Source organism: Phyllobates terribilis, unplaced genomic scaffold (assembly GCF_046119375.1).
Source record: "Phyllobates terribilis strain yellow unplaced genomic scaffold, ASM4611937v1 Scaffold_13__5_contigs__length_258822181, whole genome shotgun sequence".
NCBI classification, from domain to species: Eukaryota; Metazoa; Chordata; class Amphibia; order Anura; family Dendrobatidae; genus Phyllobates; species Phyllobates terribilis.
In genome coordinates, this window is record NW_027362773.1 from 193,805,843 (window position 1) to 193,833,304 (window position 27,462).

Below are 27,462 nucleotides of genomic sequence, written 5' to 3' on the forward strand. Positions count from 1 at the left end.
AAAGCTTTGTACCGAGAGCAGGAGGGAAAGCACCGAATATAGGGGAGTCACCGCTGACGCCGATATCACGGGAGCAAAGTGTGCGCCAGGTGTCTGCACTATACATCCTATGCTTTTACTTCTATATTATGTGTTACATTTTTGGAGGGGATGAAAGGATAAAAAAGGAGACTTATCAGCAGATCCTGATCACTTACAGTATATTTCTTTCAAATTCTGGCAAGGAAATCCAGATGCATCAAACACAAAGACAGAAGACGACACATTCATTTCTTTCTCTTTTTGTAATTTAATTACTAATCTGATCCCATCAAGGCCTATAGTTTCTACATGGTGATAGATAGATAGTAGATAGATAATAGATAGATAGATAATAGATAGATAGATAGATAGATAGATAATAGATAGATAATAGATAGATAGATAATAGATAGATAATAGATAGATGGATGATAGATAGATAATAGACAGTAGATAGATAGATAATAGATAGATAGATAATAGATAGATAATAGATAGTAGATAAATAGATAATAGATAGATAATAGATAGATAGATAATAGATAGTAGATAGATAGATAATAGATAGATAGATAATAGATAGATAATAGATAGATAATAGATAGATAATAGATAGATAGATAATAGATAGATAGATAGATGATAGATATTAGATAGATAGCTAATAGATAGATAATAGATAGATAGATAATAGATAGATAATAGATAGATAGATAGATAGATAATAGATAATAGATAGATAATAGATAATAGATAGATAATAGATAGATAGATAGATAGATAGATAATAGATAGATAATAGATAGATAGATAGATAGATAATAGATAATAGATAGATAATAGATAATAGATAGATAATAGATAGATAGATAGATAGATAATAGATAGATGATAGATAGATAATAGATAGATAGATAATAGATAGATAGATAGATAATAGATAATAGATAGATAATAGATAATAGATAGATAGATAATAGATAGATAATAGATAGATAGATAATAGATAGATATATAGATATGTTATAGACAGATAATAGATAGATAAAGCAGCATGAGTACAATGTAGCGGTTGGTCTGTTAGTTGTAGTCCAGCAAATATCCTTAATCCTAAAAACGTAGGCAGCGCTACAAATGTTATTGAATGCAAAACACTAGTGGTCTGTGAGTCCTCAGCTGCATTACTACCGGTTTGGTCCCATAAGCAGCCGCTGTACAGTCGAGGATGCTGCCAAATATGGTACCGTGGTACGGGCCGGCGGGTAAGTGGGTTTTTCAGATTGATTGTTAAAAATTGATTGTTAATTGGTTCTCTTTCTGAATGGCCTTGTGGCTTTGCAGCTTTAACCACAGAACTCTATGGTCATTAACAAACAAAATCAATTAACAATCCGTTTTTATAAAAACTGCGCCATCATGGCGGCATCTCAGTCATCTGAAGGCCCCTGCATAAATCATAACTGAAATGATAGTGCTTTTGTCAGTCTATGGAAGCCCTTTATAAAGGGGGTGGGGTATTTTCCCTTTATTCATCATAGTGCCCCCGTTGTTGATATCATAGTATACATCCTGAACGGCTGTTCTCTGTGGTCCATTGTGTCCCATTTTCCTGGCATGGAATGGAAGTCTTCTCCACTCATGTAGTTTTACTCCTCTCCATTTACAGCAGAGGCACAATATTGTATTTCTGCTGCTCCCCTGAGTATGACGTTTTTAGTTTTTTAGAAATCCACCATACGGTTCCAGAGATATGGGTCTTTTTATTTAGTTCTGATTTTTATTGTATTTACAAGGAGGCATGGCTCACAGTGTAATTATGCAAAGCAGCCTAAAGACACACCCTAGAGGATCTTGTGAGCCACGCCCACTTATAAAAGGCCATAAAAACTATGGCTTAAAATAAATAGTTGAATACCCAAGGGAGAGGTAGGAATAAAAATAACAGTAAAAACTGGCCAATTTTTATCTCTTTAAAGAGAATCTGTTAGCAGGTTTTTGTTATGTCATCTGACATCAGCATGGTGTAGGGACAGAGACCCTGATTCCAGCGAGGTGTCACTTAGTTTACTGGGTGCAGCAGTTGTGAAAGAATCACAGTTTTCATTGCTGCAGATCTAGCAGAGCTCGGAATGCTGAGCCCTGTATAACCCCGCCCACACCACTGATTGGCTGCTTTTTGTGTACACTGTGCATAAAGCTGCCAATCATTGCTGGGAAGTGGTTGGACTAGGAGGCATGAGAAACCTAGTCCTGTAGTGATAATCTCCTGCTAATAAAACACTGAATTTATTGAAACAGCAAAACACAGACCAGTAAGTGACACATATCTGGAATCAGGGTCTCTGCTCCCACATCATGCTGCTCTCAGATTACATTGTAAAAACCTGTTAACAGATTCCCTTTAAAACAGTTGCTCCAATGTTCCCTTTGATTTCCATATTTACATTAAGAAAGAAGAAATATGAAGCTGGAGTAGAGCAGAATATGTTATATTGTTTTTTATTGGCATCATAGTTATTCAATGAGTGAAGATTAATAAATTTGTCTAAAGTCTTAATAGAAATTACATTGCACATTGTACAAAATCACTAGTGCTACATCTATAATATCTTATTGTATAAAAGAACAGAACAGAATGTAATATAAGATATTACAGAAGAAAGAAAGAGCGAAAGAAAGAAAAAAGGTGGATAGATAGATAGATAGACGATAGATAGATAGATGGATAGATAGATAATAGATGGATAGATAGATAGATAGATAGATAGATGATAGATTATGAGAATTGTATCAATACATCTGCTTAGATGCTGGAGCTGTAGATGTGTGCAACGTACAGCTACAGTACAGTAACCATCTACAGTACAATATTCCTCTTACGTAATAAGATATTACAGCACATCTCAAGAAAAGAAAGAAAGATATAAAAATAGAATGAATGAGTGGGGTCCTGGGTTCAAATCCCACCAAGGACGACATCTGCAAGGAGTTTGCATGTTCTCCCTGTGTTTGTTTAGGAGTCCTCCCACATGCCAAAGATGAGAAAGGGGAGGAGAGATAGATAAATGGATGGAAGGGAGTAAGGAAGGAGAGAAAGAAAGAGAAAGAAAGATTGAAAGAAAGAAAGAAAAAAAGGTGGATAGATAGATAGATAGATAGATCAAAATCACTAGTGTTACATCTATAATATTTTACTATATAAAAGAACAGAACAAAATGTAATATAAGATATTACAGAAGAAAGAAAGAAAAAGGATAGATAGATAGATAGATAGATAGATAGATAGATAGATAGATAGATAGATAGATAGATTATGAGAATTGTATCAATACATCTGCTTAGATGCTGGGCTGTGAAGGTGTGCACCATACAGCTACAGTACAGTAACCATCTACAGTACAATACTTCTCTTATGTAATAAGATATTACAGCACATCTCAAGAAAAGAAAGAAAGAAAAAAAAATAGAATGAATGAGTGGGGTCCTGGGTTCGAATCCCACCAAGGACAACATCTGCAAGGAGTTTGCATGTTCTCCACGTGTTTGCTTAGGAGTCCTCCCACATGCCAAAGACATACTGATAAGCAGTTTAGATAGCTAGAGAACAAAGCAGCATAAGTCTTAGTATAAAACACAGATAAATGCCAAAACATGATTATATAGACATACAAATGGAGGCAGCACTCAAAAAGCCCAAGTGACCAAGGTTTTGTCCATAGTGTGAACCTTGCATTTGACATATATATACAGCGGGTGAAATAAGTTTTGAACATGTCACCAATTTTCTTAAATCTATTTCTAAAGGTGCTACTGAGATGAAATTCTCCCCAGATGTCAGTCCTTTTTGGTAAGCAAAATAGTGACATGTTCAATGCTTATTTCACCCACTGTACAGTTGTGCTCAAAAGTTTACATACCCCGGCAGAATTTTTCCTTTCTTGGCCTTGTTTCAGAGAATATGAATGATAACAAAAAACATTTTTCTCCACTCATGGTTGGGTGAAGCCATTTATTGTCAAACTACTGTGTTTTCTCTTTTTAAATCTTAATGACAACCAAAAACATCCAAATGACCCTGATCAAAAGTTCATATACCCTGGTGATTTTGACCTGATAACATGCACAGAATTTGACACAAATGGGTTTGAATGGCTACAAAGGGTAACATCCTCACCTGTGACCTGTTTGCTTGTAATCAGTGTGTGTGCATAAAAGCTGAGTGAGTTTCTGGGATCCAGACAGACTTTTGCATCTTTCATCGAGCCACTGACGATTCTGGATTGTGAGTCATGGGGAAAGCAAAAGAATTGTCAACGGATCTACGGGAAAAGGTAGTTGAACTGTATAACACAGGAAAGGGATACAAAAAAATATCCAAGGAATTGATAATGCCAGTCAGCAGCGTTCAAACTGTGATTAACAAATGGAAAATCAGGGGCGCTGTAAAAACCAAACCATGGTCAGGTAGACCAACAAGAATTTTGGCCACAACTGCCTGGAAAATTGTTTGGGATGCAAAAAAACCCACAAATAACATCAGCTGAAATTCAGGACTCTCTGAAAACTAGCGGTGTGGCTGTTTCAAGATGCACAATAAGGAGGCACTTGAAGAAAAATGGGCTGCATGGTCGTGTCGCCAGAAGAAAGCCATTACTGCACAAATGCCACAAAGTATCTCGCCTACAATACGCCAAACAGCACAGAGACAAGCCTCAAAACTTCTGGAACAAGGTAATTTGGGGTGATGAGACCAAAATTGAACTTTTTGTCCACAACTATAAACGTTACATTTGGAGAGAGGTCAACAAGGCCTATGATGAAAGGAACACCATTCCTACAGTAAAGCACGGAGGTGGATCGCTGATGTTTTGGGGATGTGTGAGCTACAAAGGCACAGGAAATTTGGCAAAAGTTAAAGGAAAGATGAATGCAGCACGTTATCAGCAAATACTGGAGGCAAATTTGCACTCATCAGCCTGGAAGCTGCGCATGGGACATACTTGGACCTTCCAACATGACAACGATCCAAAACACAAGGCCAAGTCGACCTGTCATTGGCTACAGCAGAACAAAGTGACGGTTCTGGAGTGGCCATCTCAGTCTCCTGACCTCAATTTCATTGAGCCACTCTGGGGAGATCTCAAGCGCGCAGTTCATGCTAAACTGCCCAGGAATTTACAGGAACTGGAGGCTTTTTGCCAAGAAGAATGGGCAGCTTTACCATCAGAGAAAATAAAGAACCTCATCCACAACTACCACAAAAGACTTCAAGCTGTCATTGATGTTAGAGGGGGAATACACGGTATTAAGAACTGGGGTATGTGAACTTTTGATCAGGGTCATTTGGATGTTTTTGGTTGTCATTAAGATTTAAAAAGAGAAAACACAGTAGTTTGACAATAAATGGCTTCACCCAACCAATAACCATGAGTGGAGAAAAAGTTTTTTTGTTATCATTCATATTCTCTGAAACAAGACCAAGAAAGGAAAAATTCTGCCGGGGTATGTAAACTTTTGAGCACAACATTCTATACACTTGTGAAATTGCTTGAGACATGTCACACTATGAAGATAGATAGACACAGATGATAGATAGATAGATCATAGATAAATAGATAGAAAAATAAAAAAACAGCACCAGTTATATACTGTATCAAGAAAAGAAAAGAGCAGGTGGAGATGCAAAGCTTCCCAGGCATAAATCTAACCTGAATAGTAGAAATAAAGAATGAAAGCAGCGCTGCAAAAATAATGCAAATTATAGGGCTTTAATGACCCTTGTGGTGACGTTTCGTTTCAGTGTGAACCTGTTTTGAGAAAGGTTCACTTTGTGAACCAAAACATTTTTTTTTTAATGTAGGGGTGTCTCACGTTCTTCATACTACTGTTCATGATTTTTCACTGTTCATGGTTGTAAATTATTATAATGATATTGTTAAGAACAATGGTGAACTTGATTGTTGATTCTTACGTATATGAACAGCTTAGAGGATGAGACTATAAAGTGCTTGGGAACTGTTCTGATCAGTGGTCCATACAATGATGGCCTAATGGACATTTCTAGAATCTCAGGCATTTGATAAGTTAATGAGGGACACTTCTGGAGGCTGATAGTCAGACACTGATATTAAATGCAAAAAAAACTAGTGATTGGATCATCGGTGGTGTTGATCGAGCCGTGAAATGCTCGAGTGCTTGGTACTCGAATCGAGCACGTCAGAGGCTCGGACAAGCTCAGCTCCAGTAGCGAGCCTTGGACTAACTATTGGATTTGCAAAGTTTGTTTTGTCTGAAACACAGCCAGTGTCGTATTCACGATGACCAATGCTTTGGGCAGCATGAATAAGATGATAGGTATACTTCTAGTATCAAAAGGGGTTAAAAAGCCATTCTAGCAAGCAGAAATGTACACAAAGGATTAAGGGATACTTTTAATAAGATATGGGGGCTGTGCTTTTGATAGGTCTGGCCACAAAAGGGTTAAGGAACACTTCTAGCAAATAAAGCTGCCAACAAATGGTTAGGGGAAAGTTTTATCTGGCTGTAAGAGGTTAAGGGACACTTACCAAGTGAACACAGCCACAAAGAGTTAATGGACATTTCTAGTAATTAAACTTACTCATGGAGAGTTAGGGGACACTTCTCATAAATAAGCCAGACTGCAAAGAGTTAAGAGACACTTCTAGCAAGTAAGGCTAGTCACAATGAGTTAATGGACAAGTAAGTAAACGTAGCCACAAAGAGTTAATGGACACTTCTAATAAGACTGGCCACAAAGCGTAAAGGGACACCTCTTGTAAGTAAGGCTGACATTAAAGGGTTAATGGACACTTCTAGTGAGTAAGACTAGCCACAGAGAGTTAAAGGACACAGTGTGCCTTAACTCTTTGTGGTCAGCCTTACTCACTAAAAGTGTCCATTAACCCTTTGTGGCCAGCCTTATTTATTAAAGTGTCCTTTAACGCTTTGTTGTCAGTCTTGCTTAATAGAAGAGTCTTTAACTCTTTGTTGCCAGTCTTACCTGTCCATTAACCCTTTGTGGCCAGCCTTACTTATTGAAGTGTCCCTTAACTCTTTGTTGTCAGTCTTACCTGTCCATTAACCCTTTGCGGTAAGCCTTACTTATTGAAGTGTCCCTTAACGCTTTGTTGTCAGTCTTGCTTAATAGAAGAGTCCCTTAACTCTTTGTTGCCAGTCTTACCTGTCCATTAACCCTTTGTGGCCAGCCTTATTTATTAAAGTGTCCTTTAACGCTTTGTTGTCAGTCTTGCTTAATAGAAGAGTCCCTTAACTCTTTGTTGCCAGTCTTACCTGTCCATTAACCCTTTGTGGCCAGCCTTACTTATTGAAGTGTCCCTTAACTCTTTGTTGTCAGTCTTACCTGTCCATTAACCCTTTGCAGTAAGCCTTACTTATTGAAGTGTCCCTTAACGCTTTGTTGTCAGTCTTGCTTAATAGAAGAGTCCCTTAACTCTTTGTTGCCAGTCTTACCTGTCCATTAACCCTTTGTGGCCAGCCTTACTTATTGAAGTGTCCCTTAACTCTTTGTTGCCAGTCTTACCTGTCCATTAACCCTTTGTGGCCAGCCTTACTTATTGAAGTGTCCCTTAACTCTTTGTCATCAGTCTTGCTCAATAGAAGAGTCCCTTAACTCTTTGTTGCCAGTCTTACTTACTAGAAGTGTCCTGGACACTTCTAGTAAGTAAGGCTGGCCACAAAAGGTTAAGGGACACCTCTAGTACGTAAGACAGACCTTAAATGGCTAATGGACACTTCTAGGAAGTAAGACAGGCCATAAATGGTTAATCAACACTTTAAGTAAATAAGCCTGACCACAGTGAGTTAAGGGACACTTCAAGTAAGTAAGGCTGGCCACAAAGGGTTAACAGGCACCTCTAGTAAGCATGGCTGACCTTAAAGAGTTAATGGAAACTTCTAGTAATTAACTCTAGTCATGGGTAAAGGAGACTTCTCTGAGTAAGACAGTCACAGCTTTCTATGTAGGATTTCTATTGGGAGCACATCAAATGTCATCAGCGGATGACTGATAGGTGGGGGAACGGCGATAAGCTGCTGGTCAGAAGACTGGGGTCTAGAGGGAGGTGGAAGCTCCAGGAACGGGGGCTTTGTTTCCTTACATCATCTGATACGTTGATACCGGAGGGCTCCAAGACTTACTGCACTGTGGAATTATTAATGACCATCGTCCATATGTGCTTGGCTAATAAATACGGGTGACAAGTAAAGGCGATTAAACAGTATCACATCTTACGCAGTATAATTGTACTCCGCTCGCATTAAGGCGTCTCTGAACATTCCTCCACAATATCAGCTAAAGAGATCTGCATACAAATGGAGGCGGCTAAATCTTTGGTCTTCTTGTCCAAGCCATTATATAAATTGTTGTCTTCAGACAAGAATCCATTTGTAGTCAACGGGTTCCTCGTGGGCGTTGCCCGCTTCTCTTAGTGTGTTGTGATTGGTCAGCAGTGATTTGTAAGCCTAATGTGATTTGACCCCTAAGGCCATGTACACATGTTACATTTTTTTCAGCATTTTTTATGCAAATTTTTCAGCTGCGTTTTACAGTACCAGCAAGGTCTATGAGCTTCTAGAAATCTCATGCACACACCTTGGTTTTTGTTTGATCAGTATTTTGTGCCTTACATGGTTTATTGCAGTATAGAGCATGTCACTTCTTTCAGCGTTTTTTTCTGCATTTTTTTCAGCGTTTTTTTACCCATTGAAAGTGATGGGTAGTGAAAAAACGCCTAGTGTGAACATAGCTATCAGAATTTGCTGTGTTTTTAGTGAAAAAAAGCAAGTACAGCAGTATGTGAAACTCATTATTTTTGTGATTTTACCATCTTGTCTTGGTCACTGAGATGGCAGTTTGGATTAGGACAGTTTAATTAAATTAGTGATGTGTACAATGTAAACATTGGCTGAGCTAGGTGTGAGATTAAACAACAAATGTGGCCTAGGGAGGTGTGAGATTGGACAATGCCCGAGCAACTGAATGGCAGACCCCATAGTGTGAAAATAAATAGTGTCCTACAAACTCAATGCACTGTCAGTGTCTTAGGTAAAATATTACAGCACAATTCACCTCTCCCACTGTTACATTTGTAATTCTGGTTAATATGGTTTCACATATGTGACCTGTGTTCATGCTTCTGTGGTGGAAGCAAAGCTGAACTTTGGGATTCTGTAAACGCACCAAAAACACGCACCCAAACCTGCGTTTTTAACACAGCTTCTTTCCTGCCCAGAGACCAGGTTTTGCTGCAAAAAAAGGCAATGTATGTGACGCGCCCCTGGGCCTGCTGTGTCGTGCGGCATCGCGCGCACGGGGGCTTACCCGGAGCCGGATCAGATGGGGGTAGTAGTCTCGTGGCGGTGACCCGGTCCGTGCCCAGGGAGTCAAACTGAGCGGCAGTCTTTAGCAGTAGATGTTAGAATGTTCGACTACGCCACCCGTTGAATGCGGCTATGAAGCCGCCGCTGCAGGACAGTCCGCTGAGGCCGGTGGTACGGATGTGCAGCGTGGATGGTATAACCCCCAACGGGAGGGGTATGGCCTCAGGGCAGCAGATGTGGATGATAGTGGTAGTGATGGTGCAGCAAGGAAGCTCAGAGACGTGTGGTGCAGTTTCAAGGCTTTTACTCACAGGTGTTGCTCCGGTCACTTCGGCCAAGAGTGACCACCCGAGCCGTGCTGCGTCCACCAGGTGCGGGACTCGGCCAACTCCCAGGCAGTTCCAGAGCGTGGTCCTGAGCTCCCCTCTCTTCCTTCCTACTGGCCGTCCTCACCAGGGACCCACCTATGTCCGGCTTCCTCGGGCCTTATGGGGCAAAACCTCTCTCCGGTTTTCCTGACCCTATGTGGCGTGCCTTCCTGGCGGATGTGGCGAGGGGTCGTGCCAAAGCTTGACCACGACCTCCGGTTCCTGGCTAAGGATGATTTGCATCCACCAGCTTGGGATCCGGTACCCTTCTCTGCCAACCCTTCACCCGTTTTAGTTCACTCATGGGATCTCAGGGTTCCCTCTGCTTGCGTCTCTGGGCCTTTCTTAGTGTTCCTTTTCCTTCCTCTCTCTCTGCTTCAGGCCTGGCTCTGGAGCTGGGCCCAGACGGAGCCACAGCTCCCCCTCAGCCCTCTCTGGCTGAGCTCCTCTCTCCACTCCTCCAGGCTGAACAGACCTTGTCTTAAGATGGTGCCCACCTTATATACTCCCTCTGACACCCGAGCCCAGGTCATAATGCAACCAATGGGCTCCTCCTATGCCCAGAGTCCCTCCCCTGACTGCTCCTACACTACTGGGATGTTCCTCCCCCCTCCCCACTCCAGCCAGGGACAGACTCTGTCGTACCTGCACATCTATCTGGTGGGAGTACCGTTGTTCTGTCCCCCGGAAATGGGATGAGTGTAGTGCATGCAACAAGCTGAGCTCAGTCCCACCCTCCGTCCTTACCCGGGAGTGGAATACCACACCTCTGGATCGAGGTGCAATACCCCTGTAGCAGCCGAGCCCTCGGGGTGCTACATATGAACATAGCCTTAGTCTAAATTTTCTTTGTCCCAGCCTTTGCTGTATCTTTGATACTTTGATAGTATCTAATAAAACATTTAAGACTTTTTGAAAATCTTGTTTTAGTGTGTAATGAGTAGGCAATAAATTTAGAAGCTTCTGTTATAATCTGAAGTCTATATTCATTGGCTCATTGGAGGAGCAGCGCATGCTCATTAAGCTCCTGTTGATGTTACGAGATCCAGACTATCGATCGCCTTCTCTGATGAGACAATGATGGTGCCTGTGCAGTATCTTGGACAGGAATGGCTGGTCTTGAGCAAAGAGTGACCTGTCAGTAAAAGATCGGAGGCCGGCAGTGGGTGGAGTAAGATTGAAAGCTCATGAAAAGACAGATTAAAGTGTTACAAACTTGCCAGTAAATCTATCAGAACAGGTTCGCTGACTGATTCTCAGTTAACTCATTTTGAACACAGAGGCTATAAAAGACAGACAGTGCAAAATTGTTAATGAAAACCAGTTGCAAAATTGATTTCTAGACCCTAATACAGTCATTTAAGTAAGAAAAAAAATAATGTCCCGAAAGATGGGCAGCACCATTACATAGATAGCGGAGCACAGTTGGTTGACCAGGCTTGACAGGCCCATCTCAATTGAATAGGAGCTCAGCTGCAATTTTCGGCAAAGCACACTACATGGCTGTTCTGCCTCTAACCGGCCATCGCTGGAGTTGAACGTGGGACCTCCTCCAATCTGAAATTGATGGTCTATCCAATCGATCACCAACAATATTATAAGGCCGGACAACCCCGTTAACTCTTTGGTGCCACACTAATATTTTTTTTGTTTGTTTCATATTTGCTTTCCCACCTTCTTAGATAAAAATTTTTTTTTTGGTATTTTTCTATCAACATAGCCGTATGAGGTTCATGTTTGTGTTTTATTTTTTTAATGGACCCATTTCATTTTTCATGTAATGTACTAAAAAAACAGAAAAATAAATTCATGTGTAGTGGCATGGAGTTAAAAAACAGCAATTGCACTACAAAATAATATGGTAACTTTTTCCTTCGGGTCTGTGTGGTTACAATCATACCATTTATATTTTTTTTTTCCATAATTTTCCACTTTTCAAAATTTTCAAAAATATTGGTTTATTTTGCGTATTGTGAAACCATTAACTTTTTTTTATTGTTTTTTTTTCTGTCAATGGAGTTGTAGAGAGCTTGCTTTTTTTTGTGGGATAACCTGTATTTTTTATTGGTATGATTTTCCCAGCATTTTGGAGAACATATAATTTTTCATTTTTTTTTTATTCATCTTTCTTAAATGTAAAGTGACCCCCCCAAACTCCCCCCCCCCCTAACAAAAAAAAACCACACAGAAATTCAGGAATTTATATTTTTTAGTTACAGCTATTACTTTGCGGAATATATAGCATAATATTTTTAGAATTTGAAAAGGTATAGAATCAGTGATGATAAATATGTGTTTCATGGAAACTTTTTTTTTATACATTTTATATACAGTACAGACCAAATGTTTGGACACACCTTCTCATTTAAAGATTTTTCTGTATTTTCATGACTATCAAAATTGTACATTTACACTGAAGGCATCAAAACTATGAATTAACACATGTGGAATTATATACTTAACAAAAAAGTGTGAAACAACTGAAAATATGTCTTATATTCTAGGTTCTTCAAAGTAGCCACCTTTTGCTTTGATGACTGCTTTGCACACTCTTGGCATTCTCTTGATGAGCTTCAAGAGGTAGTCACCGGAAATGGTCTTCCAACAATCTTGAAGGAGTTCCCAGAGATGCTTAGCACTTGTTGGCCCTTTTGCCTTCACTCTGCGGTCCAGCTCACCCCAAACCATCTCGATTGGGATCAGGTCTGGTGACTGTGGAGGCCAGGTCATCTGGCATAGCACCCCATCACTCTGCTTCTTGGTGAAATAGCCCTTACACAGCCTGGAGGTGTGTTTGGGGTCATTGTCCTGTTGAAAAATAAATGATGGTCCAACTAAACGCAAACCGATGGAATAGCATGCCGCTGCAAGATGCTGTGGTAGCCATGCTGGTTCAGTATGCCTTCAATTTTGAATAAATCCCCAACAGTGTCACCTGCAAAGCACCCCCACACCATCACACCTCCTCCTCCATGCTTCACAGTGGGAACCAGGCATGTAGAGTTCATCCGTTCACCCTTTCTGCGTCGCACAAAGACACAGTGGTTGGAACCAAAGATCTCAAATTTGGACTCATCAGACCAAAGCACAGATTTACACTGGTCTAATGTCCATTCCTTGTGTTCTTTAGCCCAAACAAGTCTCTTCTGCTTGTTGCCCGTCCTTAGCAGTGGTTTCCTAGCAGCTATTTTACCATGAAGGCCTGCTGCACAAAGTCTCCCCTTAACAGTTGTTGTAGAGATGTGTCTGCTGCTAGAACTCTGTGTGGCATTGACCTGGTCTCTAATCTGAGCTGATGTTAACCTGAGATTTCTGAGGCTGGTGACTCGGATAAACTTATCCTCAGAAGCAGAGGTGACTCTTGGTCTTCTTTTCCTGGGGCGGTCCTCATGTGAGCCAGTTTCTTTGAAGGGCTTGATGGTTTTTGCAACTGCACTTGGGGACACTTTCAAAGTTTTCCCAATTTTTTGCACTGCCTGACCTTCATTTCTTAAAGTAATGATGGCCACTCGTTTTTCTTTACTTAGCTGCTTTTTTTCTTGCCATAATACAAATTCTAACAGTCTATTCAGTAGGACTATCACCTGTGTATCCACCAGACTTCTGAACAACACAACTGATGGTCCCAACCCCATTTATAAGGCAAGAAATCCCACTTATTAAACCTGACAGGGCACACCTGTGAAGTGAAAACCATTTCCGGTGACTACCTCTTGAAGCTCATCAAGAGAATGCCAAGAGTGTGCAAACAGTCATCAAAGCAAAAGGTGGCTACTTTGAAGAACCTAGAATATAAGACATATTTTCAGTTGTTTCACACGTTTTTGTTAAGTATATAATTCCACATGTGTTAATTCATAGTTTTGATGCCTTCAGTGTGAATGTACAATTTTCAAAGTCATGAAAATACAGAAAAATCTTTAAATGAGAAGGTGTGTCCAAACTTTTGGTCTGTACTGTATATTATTTTTTTTATATATTTTTTATATTTTTGTATATATTTTCTTTTATAGTTTTTATTTTATTTATTTTTTTAAACATTTTTCACTTCTTACTAGGAGAAATGAGCTTGTGACCATTGTACATTGTTAATTTAAATCCCTATTACTTCTATGCTTAGGAGTCCAGTGGGCAGTCCTTAGTGACTGACAGCTATCTCTGTATACATGGATGGCTGTCAGTCACTGAATAGGACCGTCCACTGGACTCCTAATCAAAGAAAGAACAGAAATTTTACTGAATAAAAACTGAGCAAAAACTCAACTTTTTTATAGGAGTTTCGTGATTAGGAGGAGAGTTTGGAGAGATTACGCTCAGTTTCCTGTCCAAAAACTCCTCGAAAAACTCCAGAGTAAGGTCAGAGTTTCTTGGATAAAAAATAAAAATGTTAAAAATTTCTCAAGCTTCTCATATCAAATGGTCCTTGAAAAACAGACAGCACCCGGATGGGATCCATAGACTTGCTTTGACGAGTTTGATCCAAGACTTGGATCAAAGTCGAACATATTTTTATGATTTTGTGCTGACTACTCGGTCAGCAAAAAATACACGGACATGTGAACAGACACACTGACTTCAATAGTTACGAGAGAAACGTCCATACAACTCATATAAGTAATTTATACATACATACATGTCGTCACATGCCGACTAGACATTCACGTCTAGTCTGAATTTGGCCGGAAGTATACAAATCACATACTTGTGGTTACATGACCGTCCACTGAGCAATGAAGAATCCTGGTAGCGCACACACTGCTGGCTGTGAGGACTCACAAGTCTGCAGTCACATAGACTTGAGCTCCAAGCCTGGACAACCCCTTTAATAGAAGTATTAAGGGTCAGAGCTGCATGTTGACAGTTTGGAGCTTCGATGCCCATTTGTAGCTGTTTTTCTGACCAAATGAACAATTGTGCATGTCAAAAGCCAACATGCCCCATCTTTGTTTCCAGCAGACATTGACATTTTGAATGGTTGGCTAATTTTGTAATTATATGTGAGGTTCATTATATCAAATCTACTTCCAGCATAAGCCACATATGACATTATACTAGGGAAAATATTTAATTAGTGGTCTCTATCAGTCTTGAACTAGCCCAAGTTTCGTCTTGTCCCTTTGGGTAAATAATGGCAGGATTTTCTTTTTAAAATGATTCTTTAGAAATCGGTACATTGCACTGTATTCTCACTGCCAGTGTAACTGCCTGAAAGTGATTTAAAGCACAAATTGAGACGAAACACTTACCAGGAAGATAAATCAGATTTATTCATACTGTTGATCAAATGAACACTTTCATCAGAACATTTATGCAAACTCATAGTTTAGATATATGGCGGATTGAGACAGAAGAGTTGAGGTGATCTGTCTCGGTGACAACCTGGAGCACGACGTTAGTGGAGCTGCAGAACTTGAGTTAGAAGCGCTGATCATAATGTAATTTCCGTATCGCGCTGATCGGTGAGACGACTTTCACGGCAATTAAGATTTAAGGATCTATTAATGGAGGCCCCATAGATTGCCATAGTCGTTACTAATAGTAACAAGAATGTATTTAATTATTATTTGTTCACTTTTTTGGTCTTTCTACACTTTCTTGCACTGCTGCACCCTCTTGTCTACATCCGGGAGGGATCCATTGTTTACTCCAATCTTCTAATTAATGAATAGAAGATCCCATGACATGTAAAGGTTGAGAGGGCCTGGACAACTCTTACATTGTGGCCCAGGACCTCCTGTATGACCTTCATCCCATGGTCTAGCCCAGTGTTCCCCAACTCCGGTCCTCAAGAGCCACCAACAGGTAAGGTTTTCAGGATTTCCTTAGTATTGCCCAGGTGATTATTGCATCAGCTGCACAGGCAATAATTTCATCACCTGGGCAATACTAAGGAAATCCTAAAAACATGAATTGTTGGTGGCGCTTGAGGACCAGAGTTCTGGAACACTGATGTAGAATATTCTGTATTAATTAAAGGATAACCAAACTTTTAGACATGTTTTCGATATGTCATAGCCTAGGTTCAGTACCATTGATCCATGAGGATGTAGATCCTGAGAAGCCCAACAATCTCTCGAACAAAGAAACAAAAGTGTTCAGCTCAACCTTGTGCATGAGCAAAGTGGTGTATAGTGATGAGCGAGCATGCTCGTTACTCGAGATTTACTAGCATGCTCGGGTGTTTTCCGAGTATCTTCAGCGTGCTCGGGCGTTATGTTTTCATCACGACGTGCTCATGGTTTGCGATTTATTACATGTGAGGAATGCTTGTTTCTTAGGCATTCCTCACATGTATTAAAGCTGTCAAACAGTCACAAATCATGCACACAGCGTGACTAAAATATAACACCCGAGCACGCTGAAGATACTCGGTGAGCACCCGAGTATGCTTGCCGAAAGGCTTAACAGAACATACTCGTTCATCACTAGTGTACAGACCTATTACGTTTCTATTGAGTACCAACATCGCTCTTCTTAAGGTATCGGTGGGGGTCTCAGGGCTCAAACCCACATAGATCAATACTGCAGGCACCACAACATATCAAAAATGTTTAAAAATTGAATACTCTTTATATTTAAGAGGGAAGAGAGGTCTCATTCTTATAACTCATGTCCATATGGCTTATTGGGACATAGGACCTCATAGATGGGATTACCCATTTGAATTATTCCTCAAAGCGGAGTGCTACTAAAGGACACCATGAACATAAGCAAGAACTTTTGGCTTTGCCCAGCTTTCCTGTGTTCTGTATGAAAGAGTCACTGCCTGACTCCATTGGCAGCAGCTTTTCTCAAGGAGAACCAAAGGATCATCCATTGGAAATCCAACAGATCAGACCTTTCTCTCCTTTGACATAATCTGTTGCGGGGGATAGGGGAGTTGATAGAGCCCCATAAACATTAGGTCAATACTATAGCTTAGTGGTTAGCACTGTTGCTTTCCAGCTCTGGGGTCCTGGGTTCAAATCCCACCAAGGACAACATTTGCAAGGAGTTTGTATGTTCTTGTGTTTGCATGACTTTTCTCCTACAGTTTAAAGACAAGAGGGAATTTCAATTCTAAACCCCAATAGGGACAATAACGACAATGTATGTAAAGTGTGTCCCTGACTTTTTCCCGACAGATGATGTCGGGGTAGTGAAGCATCCAGGTTTTCAATAGCTGATCTTGTATTTCTCCACTGCTGGAGGAAGAGTCTGACTGTGTCTCTTTCATAGAGAACACAGGAGTGTTCAGCCGGGCGTCCCTGTGCATGGGGGAGATAGCTGTCTGCTGAGCGATTATTCAGCCAACAACTATCTAATGTGTATGGGGGCATTAAGTAAGAATGTCTGTAGCTCTAGTGGAGCCTGTATGTCCATGTATACATGCGCACCTATTTATTTGTAGGAGAAATCTGGTGATAACCAGATGATAACAGGTAACAGTGACTAGTTTTAGAAACTAGACGTGTGCTGATCAGCTCATCGCCAGTGGTTCCAGGAGCTGGATCTGTGCTGATCAGCTCATCACCAGTGGTTCCAGGAGCTGGATCTGTGCTATTCAGCTCATCACCAGTGGTTCCAGGAGCTGGATCTGTGCTGATCAGCTCATCGCCAGTGGTTCCAGGAGCTGGATCTGTGCTATTCAGCTTACTTGCACAGTTCCTGCTCCTGGAACCATTAGCTAACAGTTGAAAGGCACAGATCCAGCTCCTGGAACTAGGAGTCGGGTCTGTGCCTTTAAACAGATCTGTGCCTTTCAGCTGATTTTCAGTGATTCCAGGATCCATATCTGTGCTGATCATTTGATTGCCAGTGTTTCCAGGAGGTGCATCTGTGCTGATCAGCTTATTTCCAGTGGTTCCTGGAGCTGTATCTGTGCTGATCAGCTAATTTCAAGTGGTTCCAGGTGCCGGATCTGTGCTGATCAGCTGTTTGCCAGTGGTAGCTGGATCTGTGCTGACCAGCTAATTTCCATTGTTTTAAGGAACTGGATTGTCAGTGGTTCCAGGAGCTGGATCTGTGCTGATCAGCTGATTGCCAGTGGTTTCAGGAGCTGGATCTGTGCTGATCAGCTGATTGCCAGTGGTTCCAGGAGTTGGATCTGTGCTGATCAACAGTTTGTGAGTGGTTCCAGGAGCCGGATCTGTGCTGATCAACTGTTTGTCAGTGGTTCCAGGAGCCGGATCTGTGCTGATTAGCTAATTTCCAGTGGTTCCAGAAGCTGGATCTGTGCTGATCAGCTGTTTACCAGTGGTTCCTAGTGCTGGATCTGTGCTGATCAGCTAATTTCCAGTGGTTCCAGGAGTTGGATCTGTGCTGATCAGCAGTTTGCCAGTGGTTCCAGGAGTTGGATCTGTGCTGATCAACTGTTTGTGAGTGGTTCCAGGAGCCGGATCTGTGCTGATCAACTGTTTGTCAGTGGTTCCAGGAGCCGGATCTGTGCTGATTAGCTAATTTCCAGTGGTTCCAGAAGCCGGATCTGTGCTGATCAGCTGTTTACCAGTGGTTCCTAGTGCTGGATCTGTGCTGATCAGCTAATTTCCAGTGATTCCAGGAGTTGGATCTGTGCTGATCAGCTGTTTGCCAGTGGTTCCTAGTGCTGGATCTGTGCTGATCAGCTAATTTCCAGTGGTTCCAGGAGTTGGATCTGTGCTGATCAGCTGTTTGCCAGTGGTTATTGGTGCTGGATCTGTGCTGATCAGCTAATTTTCAGTGGTTCCAGGAGCCGGATCTCTGCTAATCAGCTGTTTGCCAGTGGTTCCAGTAGCCAGATCTGTGATAATCTGATCACCTGTGGTTTCAGGATCCAGTTGATTGTCCCTGGTCCCAGTAACCTAATCTGTGCTGATCAACTGATTTGCAGTGGTTCCAGTAGCTGGATCTGTGATGATGATCCAATTACCAGTGATTCCAGTAGCCAGATCTGTGATAATCTGATCACCAGTGGTTCCAGTAGCTAGATCTGTGATAATCTGATCACCAGTGGTTTCCGTAGGCAGATCTGTGATAATCTGATCACCAGTGGTTCCTGTTATGATCTGCAACATGTACTAAGAACCAAGCAATGTGAACTGAGGTCTAAGATGGTAGACATGCAAGAAATAGGAGCATGTTCACACTAGCAAAAAGAAACAAAACCTACAAAAGACAAAAGACAAAAATATATCTCATACCCTACCATCATTATATATAAATGTAAAGCAAAGTTGCATAATAAATATAGGGTACTTAGTGAACTATTTTTGATCAAAAAAAGTATACAAGCCGTCCCACCAGCGGCAAGGTGACCCTAAATTGGGACGGTACCTATACTGCCTATATTAAAAACCTTACTGTATATCAAAGTTGAAGTAATGCATATAAAAGGGTAGACAAATAGGACCGGGTCCCAACTCCAGACCACCCAGGCCCGTGGTAAGCTACATATATACCAGTCAGCTCAACAAAGGGGATGCCACACCCTTAAATTGCACAGAATGCAAACAAGACAAAAAACCAAGCAATGTGAACTGAGGTCTAAGATGGTAGACATGCAAGAAATAGGAGCATGTTCACACTAGCAAAAAGAAACAAAACCTACAAAAGACAAAAGACAAAAATATATCTCATACCCTACCATCATTATATATAAATGTAAAGCAAAGTTGCATAATAAATATAGGGTACTTAGTGAACTATTTTTGATCAAAAAAAGTATACAAGCCGTCCCACCAGCGGCAAGGTGACCCTAAATTGGGACGGTACCTATACTGCCTATATTAAAAACCTTACTGTATATCAAAGTTGAAGTAATGCATATAAAAGGGTAGACAAATAGGACCGGGTCCCAACTCCAGACCACCCAGGCCCGTGGTAAGCTACATATATACCAGTCAGCTCAACAAAGGGGATGCCACACCCTTAAATTGCACAGAATGCAAACAAGACAAAAAACCAAGCAATGTGAACTGAGGTCTAAGATGGTAGACATGCAAGAAATAGGAGCATGTTCACACTAGCAAAAAGAAACAAAACCTACAAAAGACAAAAGACAAAAATATATCTCATACCCTACCATCATTATATATAAATGTAAAGCAAAGTTGCATAATAAATATAGGGTACTTAGTGAACTATTTTTGATCAAAAAAAGTATACAAGCCGTCCCACCAGCGGCAAGGTGACCCTAAATTGGGACGGTACCTATACTGCCTATATTAAAAACCTTACTGTATATCAAAGTTGAAGTAATGCATATAAAAGGGTAGACAAATAGGACCGGGTCCCAACTCCAGACCACCCAGGCCCGTGGTAAGCTACATATATACCAGTCAGCTCAACAAAGGGGATGCCACACCCTTAAATTGCACAGAATGCAAACAAGACAAAAAACCAAGCAATGTGAACTGAGGTCTAAGATGGTAGACATGCAAGAAATAGGAGCATGTTCACACTAGCAAAAAGAAACAAAACCTACAAAAGACAAAAGACAAAAATATATCTCATACCCTACCATCATTATATATAAATGTAAAGCAAAGTTGCATAATAAATATAGGGTACTTAGTGAACTATTTTTGATCAAAAAAAGTATACAAGCCGTCCCACCAGCGGCAAGGTGACCCTAAATTGGGACGGTACCTATACTGCCTATATTAAAAACCTTACTGTATATCAAAGTTGAAGTAATGCATATAAAAGGGTAGACAAATAGGACCGGGTCCCAACTCCAGACCACCCAGGCCCGTGGTAAGCTACATATATACCAGTCAGCTCAACAAAGGGGATGCCACACCCTTAAATTGCACAGAATGCAAACAAGACAAAAAACCAAGCAATGTGAACTGAGGTCTAAGATGGTAGACATGCAAGAAATAGGAGCATGTTCACACTAGCAAAAAGAAACAAAACCTACAAAAGACAAAAGACAAAAATATATCTCATACCCTACCATCATTATATATAAATGTAAAGCAAAGTTGCATAATAAATATAGGGTACTTAGTGAACTATTTTTGATCAAAAAAAGTATACAAGCCGTCCCACCAGCGGCAAGGTGACCCTAAATTGGGACGGTACCTATACTGCCTATATTAAAAACCTTACTGTATATCAAAGTTGAAGTAATGCATATAAAAGGGTAGACAAATAGGACCGGGTCCCAACTCCAGACCACCCAGGCCTGTGGTAAGCTACATATATACCAGTCAGCTCAACAAAGGGGATGCCACACCCTTAAATTGCACAGAATGCAAACAAGACAAAAAAACAAGCAATGTGAACTGAGGTCTAAGATGGTAGACATGCAAGAAATAGGAGCATGTTCACACTAGCAAAAAGAAACAAAACCTACAAAAGACAAAAGACAAAAATATATCTCATACCCTACCATCATTATATATAAATGTAAAGCAAAGTTGCATAATAAATATAGGGTACTTAGTGAACTATTTTTGATCAAAAAATGTATACAAGCCGTCCCACCAGCGGCAAGGTGACCCTAAATTGGGACGGTACCTATACTGCCTATATTAAAAACCTTACTGTATATCAAAGTTGAAGTAATGCATATAAAAGGGTAGACAAATAGGACCGGGTCCCAACACCAGACCACCCAGGCCCGTGGTAAGCTACATATATACCAGTCAGCTCAACAAAGGGGATGCCACACCCTTAAATTGCACAGAATGCAAACAAGACAAAAAACCAAGCAATGTGAACTGAGGTCTAAGATGGTAGACATGCAAGAAATAGGAGCATGTTCACACTAGCAAAAAGAAACAAAACCTACAAAAGACAAAAGACAAAAATATATCTCATACCCTACCATCATTATATATAAATGTAAAGCAAAGTTGCATAATAAATATAGGGTACTTAGTGAACTATTTTTGATCAAAAAAAGTATACAAGCCGTCCCACCAGCGGCAAGGTGACCCTAAATTGGGACGGTACCTATACTGCCTATATTAAAAACCTTACTGTATATCAAAGTTGAAGTAATGCATATAAAAGGGTAGACAAATAGGACCGGGTCCCAACTCTAGACCACCCAGGCCCGTGGTAAGCTACATATATACCAGTCAGCTCAACAAAGGGGATGCCACACCCTTAAATTGCACAGAATGCAAACAAGACAAAAAACCAAGCAATGTGAACTGAGGTCTAAGATGCTAGACATGCAAGAAATAGGAGCATGTTCACACTAGCAAAAAGAAACAAAACCTACAAAAGACAAAAGACAAAAATATATCTCATACCCTACCATCATTATATATAAATGTAAAGCAAAGTTGCATAATAAATATAGGGTACTTAGTGAACTATTTTTGATCAAAAAAAGTATACAAGCCGTCCCACCAGCGGCAAGGTGACCCTAAATTGGGACGGTACCTATACTGCCTATATTAAAAACCTTACTGTATATCAAAGTTGAAGTAATGCATATAAAAGGGTAGACAAATAGGACCGTGTCCCAACTCCAGACCACCCAGGCCCGTGGTAAGCTACATATATACCAGTCAGCTCAACAAAGGGGATGCCACACCCTTAAATTGCACAGAATGCAAACAAGACAAAAAACCAAGCAATGTGAACTGAGGTCTAAGATGGTAGACATGCAAGAAATAGGAGCATGTTCACACTAGCAAAAAGAAACAAAACCTACAAAAGACAAAAGACAAAAATATATCTCATACCCTACCATCATTATATATAAATGTAAAGCAAAGTTGCATAATAAATATAGGGTACTTAGTGAACTATTTTTGATCAAAAAAAGTATACAAGCCGTCCCACCAGCGGCAAGGTGACCCTAAATTGGGACGGTACCTATACTGCCTATATTAAAAACTTACTGTATATCAAAGTTGAAGTAATGCATATAAAAGGGTAGACAAATAGGACCGGGTCCCAACTCCAGACCACCCAGGCCCGTGGTAAGCTACATATATACCAGTCAGCTCAACAAAGGGGATGCCACACCCTTAAATTGCACAGAATGCAAACAAGACAAAAAACCAAGCAATGTGAACTGAGGTCTAAGATGGTAGACATGCAAGAAATAGGAGCACGTTCACACTAGCAAAAAGAAACAAAACCTACAAAAGACAAAAGACAAAAATATATCTCATACCCTACCATCATTATATATAAATGTATATATGTATAAATGTATACTTTTTTTGATCAAAAATAGTTCACTAAGTACCCTATATTTATTATGCAACTTTGCTTTACATTTATATATAATGATGGTAGGGTATGAGATATATCTTCAACATGTACTAAGGAAAGATAGGGGAAAGCTGTCCCTACAGTAAGACTAAGTTGAATCCCTACGATGTAGTGGACTGCCTGTTCCTAGTGAACAGACCCGCCTTAGTCCTCGGCTAGTCTGAACGAAGACCTATAAGAACAGACCCGCCTTAGTCCTCGGCTAGTCTGAACGAAGACCTATAGAATTAAGGGAGGGGTCCCTAAAAGAACTAAGGACTGGAACAAAAATGGGACACCTCCTAAACAGAAGTTGTTGCAGGTCACAAAAGACAAACTGACAAAAAGTACTAGAGGTCCCAGAGGACCAAGCGAACTTGACAGAGAAAGGCACAGAAGCACCTGGCTAGAGAGACAGTCAAACACTGAAGTCCAGCACAGCCAAAAGGGCGGAGCTGGAATATATAGGCAGATGGTCACGTGACCGCAAAACACAAGATAGAAAAAACTAACAGGAGGGTTCTAACAGTTCCAGTAGCCATATCTGTGATAATCTGATCACCCGTGGTTCCAGTAGGCAGATCTGTGATAATCTGATCACCCGTGGTTCCAGTAGCAAGATCTGTGATAATCTGATCACCAGTGGTTCCCGTAGGCAGATCTGTAATAATCTGATCACCAGTGGTTCCAGTAGCCAGATCTGTGATAATCTGATCACCCGTCGTTCCCGTAGGCAGATCTGTGATAATCTGATCACAAGTGGTTTCCGTAGGCAGATCTGTGATAATCTGATCACCAGTGGTTCCAGTAGCCAGATCTGTGATAATCTGATCACTAGTGGTTCCCGTAGGCAGATCTGTGATAATCTGATCACAAGTGGTTCCCGTAGGCAGATCTGTGATAATCTGATCACCAGTGGTTCCAGTAGGCAGATCTGTGATAATCTGATCACCAGTGGTTCCCGTAGGCAGATCTGTGATAATCTGATCACCAGTGGTTCCAGTAGGCAGATCTGTGATAATCTGATCACCAGTGGTTCCCGTAGGCAGATCTGTGATAATCTGATCAACAGTGGTTCCCGTAGGCAGATCTGTGATAATCTGATCACCAGTGGTTCCCGTAGGCAGATCTGTGATAATCTGATCACTAGTGGTTCCCGTAGGCAGATCTGTGATAATCTGATCACAAGTGGTTCCCGTAGGCAGATCTGTGATAATCTGATCACCAGTGGTTCCAGTAGGCAGATCTGTGATAATCTGATCACCAGTGGTTCCCGTAGGCAGATCTGTGATAATCTGATCACCAGTGGTTTCAGTAACGAATTGATTGTTCCAGGAGCAGGATTTGTGCCGATCAGCTGATTGCCAGTGGTTCCAGGAGCCGGGCCTACGCCAATTACCATTGGAGGGGGCATTGTCTTGATGCATTTATTTGTTTGGTGTATATAATAGATATATCTGTTTCCAAACACAACTACAATAACAATAGGTTTTCTGCCAAGGTTCGCTGGACCATAATAACACTGGCCACACGGCAATGTCCCTGAAATAATGACACAAGAGTAACAACATTGAACCTTGGCACGACTCCCCGCCTGGTACAAGAACTACAAGTCTTAATTATAGTAAACTGGTAATATGCATTTTATTATTCTTTGGCAAGTGACGCTCCTTTGTTTTCTTGGCTGCCATTGGAACGCGATCCCCTGAGACAGCAAAATCTACACATCGAAATGCAGAAATCCTTCCAATAAATCAATGTCTGATGTATAGAAGAGTCAGGATGTAATAGAAAGAATAATCAAAGAATTGATGCAACTTTTACTGGCCGCACTTCATCAAACTGCGAATAGGAACACAACACTGTGTATAGCTGAGGCTAGACAAGGACTACAAGCCTCAGCAAGTCCATGCTGGTGTCTGTAGATCTACAAGGGGAGAACGACAGGATTTCTATATTTGAAACAGATAAAATCCAAACAGCCCAGGATGGGGGTCTGACAGGTCAGAATAGTTACACAGAGGAAAGCCGCTGCATGAACTACTACAGGTGTGAGCAGTAGTGTTGAGCGATACCTTCCGATATCAGGAAATATCGTATCGGATTGGATCGGGCCGATACCCAAAAAGTATCGGATATCGCCGATTCCGATACCGGAAACCAATGCAAGTCAATGGGACACAAATATCGGAATGAAAATAAACCCTTTCTTTCCTTGTAGGTTAATTCTACATGAAGTAAAACAACTAAGAATAATGTAGAATGACATGAAAAGCCGGCAATTCATCAGCGGCATTCACCGGTACCCGACAATTTACAACAGAAAGAATAGAGCTTCACACATAGATTAGATAGATAGAAACATGTCAGTCACATATATATGAAGTACAGTGACAGTGTTGCTTACTGTACTTGTCATTTAGTGTAAAGGATTTATTAAAAAAAATATTAGTGTTTTCATGCACCGTCTCTTTAAAAAAGCCGGCCGGCAATTCAGCATCTGTACCCGACAATTTATAACAGACAGAATAGAGCTTCACACATAGATTAGATAGATAGAAACATGTCAGTCACATATATAAGAAGTACAGTGACAGTGTTGCTTACAGAACTTGTCATTTAGTGTAAAGGATTTATTTAAAAAAATAATAGTGTTTTCATGCACCGTCTCTTTAAGAAAGCCGGCCGGCAATTCAGCATCTGTACCCGACAATTTAGAATAGAAGGAATAGAGAATCACACATAGATTAGATAGATAGAAACATGTCAGTCACATATATATGAAGTACAGTGACAGTGTTGATTACTGTACTTGTCATTTAGTGTTAAAATAAAGGATTTATTTAAAAAAAAATTGGCGTGGGGTTCCCCTTAATTTTAGGCTCTAGCGGAGGTTAAGCAGACAGCTGGGGCAAATGTTTGAAGCCTGGGAAGGGGGTAATACCCACGGAGCTTCCCAGGCTACTAATATCAGCCCCCAGCTGAATACCTAGCCTTTACTAGCTATTAAAATGGGGGACCCCCCAAAAAAAATGACGTGGGGTCCCCCCTAATTTAATAGCTAGCACAGGCTAGGCAGACAGCTGGGGGCTGATATTAATAGCCCAGGAAGGGTGCCATGAATATTGGCCCCCTCCCAGGCTAGAAACACCAGCCGTCAGCCGCCCCAGAAATGGCGCATCCATAGGATGCGCCAATTCTGGCACTTAGCCTCGCTCTTCCACGCTGCCCTGGTGCGGTGGCAGGGGGTAATAGGGTTGGGGTTGATGTCAGCTTATAATGCCAGCTGACATCAAGCCCAGGTTAGTAATGGAGAGGCGTCTATAAGACACCCCCATTACTAACCCCATAGTCAAAGTTAAAAGAAAACACAAACACCCAGAGTAAAGTCCTTTAATTGAAATAAAGACACAATTCTTTATTGTTCTAAATTAAACCATACTTACCATCACGCCCATTCCAGCTGAAGCCAACGATCTCCTGCAATAAAAGAAAAATAATAAAGCAACCTCATCCTTACCTTTCGATGGTTCCCAGGACAGCTCCAGCTCTGCTACATCGAGATGACAGGCTGGACCGCAGCAGAAAGCTGCCATCCAGCCTGTCATCCCGCAGACACTGAGAAGCGCAGGCATGCTTGCGCTCCTCAGTGTCTCTCTGTGACGTCATCCAGATGAGCCGAGTTCATGTCCAATGAACTCAGCTCACCTCATGCACGTCACTGACAGCGTGGGAAAATTCTCCTGCACTCAGCGCTTCAGCGTGAGAATTCTCCCACGCTGTCAGTGACATACATGAGGTGAGGTCATGTCCAATGAACTCAGCTCACCTCATGCACGTCACTGACAGCGTGGGAAAATTCTCACGCTGAAGTGCTGAGTGCAGGAGAATTTTCCCACGCTGTCAGTGACGTACATGAAGTGAGCGGAGTTCATTGGACATGACCTCGGCTCATCTGGATGCCGTCACAGCCAGACACTGAGGAGTGGAAGTATGCCTGCGCTTCTCAGTGTCTGCGGGATGACAGGATGGATGGCAGCGTTCTGCTGCGGTCCAGCCTGTCATCTCGATGTAGCAGAGCTGAAACTGTCGTGGGAGCCATGGAAAGGTAAGGATGAGGTTGCTTTATTATTTTACTTTTATTGCAGGAGATCGTTGGCTTCAGCTGGAATGGGCGTGGCGGTAAGTATGGTTTAATTTAGAACAATAAAGAATTGTGTGTTTATTTCAATTAAAGGACTTTTTTCTTGGTGTTTGTGTTTTTTTAAATACTTTACTAGAAATTCATGGTGGTCATGTCTAATATTGGCGTGACCCCATGAATTTTGGGCTTAGGGCCAGCTGATAATGCCAAGCTGGCCTTAACCCCTTTATTACCCAGTGAGCCACCGCACCAGGGCCCTGGATGAGTTGGGTACAGCGCCAGAAGATGGCGCTTCTATGAACGCGCCATTTTCTGGGGCGGCTGCGGACTGCAATTTGCAGCGGGGGTGGCCCAGAAAGCTTGGGTCTCCCTGCGCTGCGGATTCCAGC

At 41.2% G+C, this 27,462-nt stretch overlaps 1 protein-coding gene across 1 annotated transcript in view; it reads left to right on the forward strand.

Moving 5' to 3' along the window:
• Positions 1 to 27,462, forward strand: part of MAF (MAF bZIP transcription factor) — an 86,422-nt gene that overhangs the window by 23,476 nt on the left and 35,484 nt on the right. The window lies entirely within an intron of this gene.